The sequence below is a fragment of the Paramisgurnus dabryanus genome, chromosome 6 (assembly GCF_030506205.2).
Source record: "Paramisgurnus dabryanus chromosome 6, PD_genome_1.1, whole genome shotgun sequence".
NCBI lineage: Eukaryota > Metazoa > Chordata > Actinopteri > Cypriniformes > Cobitidae > Paramisgurnus > Paramisgurnus dabryanus.
Window position 1 is genome coordinate 45,434,527 of NC_133342.1, and position 3,546 is coordinate 45,438,072.

The following is a 3,546-nucleotide window of genomic DNA, read 5'->3' on the forward strand; positions in this document are numbered from 1 at the left end:
GTGATTTACTACTAATCACTGAACCGGCTTTACTGAAGGGATGCACGAGACAATCGCATGCGAATTATCAGCAGTCCTAACTTTTAAATTACATTATGGAGCCAGAGAAAACTGAAATGATATCCCAGATAGCAAAGAATATCCGCAGGACTTCTTTTTGCCGCCAGCCCTAAGCTGTCGGCTATAGGTGCGTCCCGCTGGCGGGGATGAAACGTTTGCCGCCGAATACGTCACTACCCTGTCTTGCGATTTGCCTGGCGGTTGCCTCCGTCTAATAGACCGCGGCAGGCTGGAGGCAAGCCGCTTTGAAATGTTCTCTAAATTGGCCATTGGAGTTACTGACAGCATTTTAACTACCTTTCACATTTGAAGCGGTTATAAAATCATAATAGCCTATATATGTTAATTATATCAAATAGGATAGTTGTTTTGCTCCAAAGCAAAGATATGTAAGTTATGTTTATACGAATGTGTGTTCAGTTAGTTTCCTTTTTTACACCCAGTGAGTTCAAGCATGTTTCACATGCATCTAAAGCCAGTAGGGTTTATAACAGATTCTTGAAGGTTTAGGAAATTACATTTAAATTACTTTGAAACTCTGAAGCGATTATACAGTAATATATGTAAAATATATCGAATTATTGTATGCACTTAGGTCAACATTTTTACATGTCTTTGATTTATGCACTTGACTGGAAATTTCCTTTATGTCTTTCATTATTTTCCAACATCGATTTTTTATTTTTTTTAACCTTTTACATGTACAAGGATTATTTTGCGATTGCGATCTATACAAATTAATTTTGAAGTGTTAAAGCACAAACAGTGAAGTACCGCCACCGGTCGAGAGGGGCAGCACCTCAACAAGACGGAAGAATTGTAAACCGGAAGATACCGTGTCCTGCCAGAGAGCACTCGTCATCACAAGTTTTCAGTGTTTGAAGAGAGGATCAAGATACAGATTTAAGACAAAAGGCATCAATTACGATCGTTTAAGTAAGTACATGTTTCATTTTTGTGTAACGCAAGATTATGTTCATGTATATAAATTGTTTAAATTACTTTGTTTGTCTGAAAAAGTATGCTGCTAATCCCCTAGCTAAAGTGGCTAGCAAGTGTTAGCGAAGACATGCTGTTTTGCCTTTGTTACAGTACACACGGAGGTTAAGCAAAGTTCTAGTTCTTTTATTTTTTATTTAAAAGTTGTTACACTAAGTTTGCTCTCTGCTGCTAATCCAGTAGCTGAAGTGGCATTAACAATGTAGTTTTGTTCATATTTTCTTGCAGATAACTTGCCCAGAGCACAGCATCTCGTGTACAGCATGATGTTTTCAGCTATCAAGGTAGTATATTCTAGGCCTGTGTCTTAGTGTGTATTGTTTTAACAGTATTGAAAATAGTGCCTTTAGTTATTGTTTTTTTTTATAATGTAGATTTCTAGAGACTCCAGAATGAAAACCAAGCCCTGCACTGCAAAAATGAATGTCTTTCTTAGTTTTCTTTTGTCTTGTTTTCTAATATTAATATCTGAAAATTCTTAGATTGAGATACACTGACTTGGTAAGCAAGTGGCTTAAGATATTAAGTTTTGTTTATTGAAATAAATTATGAAAATCAAGAGGTTTTTGTGTACTTAAAACAAGTCAAAATATTTGCCTGTGCAGTAAGAAAAATAAACTTAATTCCAGTTTCAACTTAATTTAAGTTTATTTTTCTTACTGCATTGGCAGATATTTTGACTTGTTTTAAGTTGACTTGTTTTTAAGTTTATCATTTATTTCAATAAACAAGACTTAATATCTTAAGCCACTTGCTTACCAAGTCAATGTATCTCAATTTGAGAATTTTTAGATATTAATATTAGAAACAAGACAAAAAAACCTAGGTAAGACAATAATTTTTTGCAGTGTGAGGTAGAAGAACCAAGCCCTGAGGGAACGTAGTGAACGAGCAGGTGAGAACATGCACTCTTTCTTAAATTTTACTTTTTTTGTCTGTGATGTAGGTCCAATATTACCATATGCCTTTCATTTTGTAGCTTCGGAATGACAGCGGCTCACTTTTGGCGTGGCTTGACAACACTTTGAGGCAGGATAAAAAGCTCCAGGAACAATTTGTAAGTGTGCTAATTTTGCTGTAGGGTAATCTAAAAAGTAAAATTAAGTTTGTATTGCATATACAGTCTGAATCCACAGCCTGTCTCTCGTTTATGTATGAGAAAATTCAGAGAAATGTATTTTGTAACACTTTTTTTTTTAATTTCAGCTTTAGAGTATCTTCTCTAATCACCTTTCCATTAATACAACCTGGACTGGTGTAGGGAATCAAGCATGTTTTAGAGACCTGTTTCTGAAGACCATTGTTCAAAGTAAGTTAGATTTTTATATTTAAGTAGATGTGTATGGCCTTATGTTATTCAAATGGAATGACAGTTCTGTATTTTCTACAGGAGCCATCCGGAAGAACCCTGCAACCCAGGATGCCACTGATTGGGCTGACCAGGTTAATGTTACGTGTTACCTGAAAGGAGCATCTGACCGTGAAGGCGGAAAAAGGCAGCACACAGCTGAGAGGGACCCACAGATGACCCCTTAAACCGAGGCTGACTACTGACACCCCAGCATCGCTGACAACTGGAAACCTTTCTGTATCCTGCAGTCAGTAACATCAAGAACCCTAAAGAATCCTGAAGTGTCACACTACACTCAACCAATCCACACTTCACTTTGAAAATTACTATTCTTTTTTTTCAAATTCCCTGTGACCCTGCCTTAAGGGCAGCTCCTCGGATAGATACGGAATGGCGAGGTTGTTTGTCCTTTATACAGGTGCACGAGATAAAGTACTGATTATAAGCGCTGCTTATACATTACATTCATGTGGATCTTTGTTTTAACCCTCTGGGGTCTAAGGGGTTTTTAGGGCCCTTGGGAAGTTTTGACATGCACTGACATTTGTGCTTTTTTCAGTTGCTTAAAAACTGTCAGGGCTTAGAGAGGGAGACTGAGACTGGATCCAATTGCAGAAAATCAATTTATTAAATAGAGTCACTGTCCACAAGACTGAGCTTGGGTGAATAATGAAGAAACTAAATCAGAGAGAGAACAGATCCGCAGTGCTTGACTGGGTGAGAGTTGCCGCTGTGCGTAGACAGGGAGAGAGTGCCGCTGTGCGTAGACAGGGAGAGAGAGATCCGCAGTGCTTGACTGGGAGAGAGTTGCCGCTGTGCTTAGACAGGGAGAGAGTTCCAATGGACGAAGGCCAACTGAGGAATCCACCGCTGGGAGACTGGGTGAATGATAAAACTGCCACGGAGAAATTACCCGGACGAGCCGGACCGCGGCTACGGACCCTGCGATGGTACGCTGGACAGCGCCTCTGGCAGCCACGCAGTCGAAGCTGCAGCGGAGAGTGAGATGACAACCACTCAGAGATTGCAGAGCAGAGGGTAACCTGGCAGATGGTGACAGCAGAGAGCACAGGTAAAAAGCGGAAAAACAAAGTAATAAAACAGACTGAACTATGGAAACTGATAGACTATAAAAT

The 3,546-nt window shown here is 39.2% G+C and overlaps 2 long non-coding RNA genes across 2 annotated transcripts; both read left to right on the forward strand.

Annotated features, from left to right (window-relative positions):
• Nucleotides 1–629: 629 nt before the first annotated feature.
• On the forward strand, nt 630–1,455 carry LOC135785527 (uncharacterized). The gene is made up of 3 exons (XR_012336944.1): nt 630–996; nt 1,288–1,343; nt 1,434–1,455. It is a non-coding gene; the product is annotated as an uncharacterized lncRNA (long non-coding RNA).
• A 371-nt stretch (nt 1,456–1,826) lies between these two features.
• Nucleotides 1,827–2,890, forward strand: LOC135765404 (uncharacterized). Its single transcript, XR_010540695.2, has 4 exons — nt 1,827–1,954; nt 2,039–2,116; nt 2,266–2,368; nt 2,450–2,890. It is a non-coding gene; the product is annotated as an uncharacterized lncRNA (long non-coding RNA).
• Nucleotides 2,891–3,546: the final 656 nt, after the last annotated feature.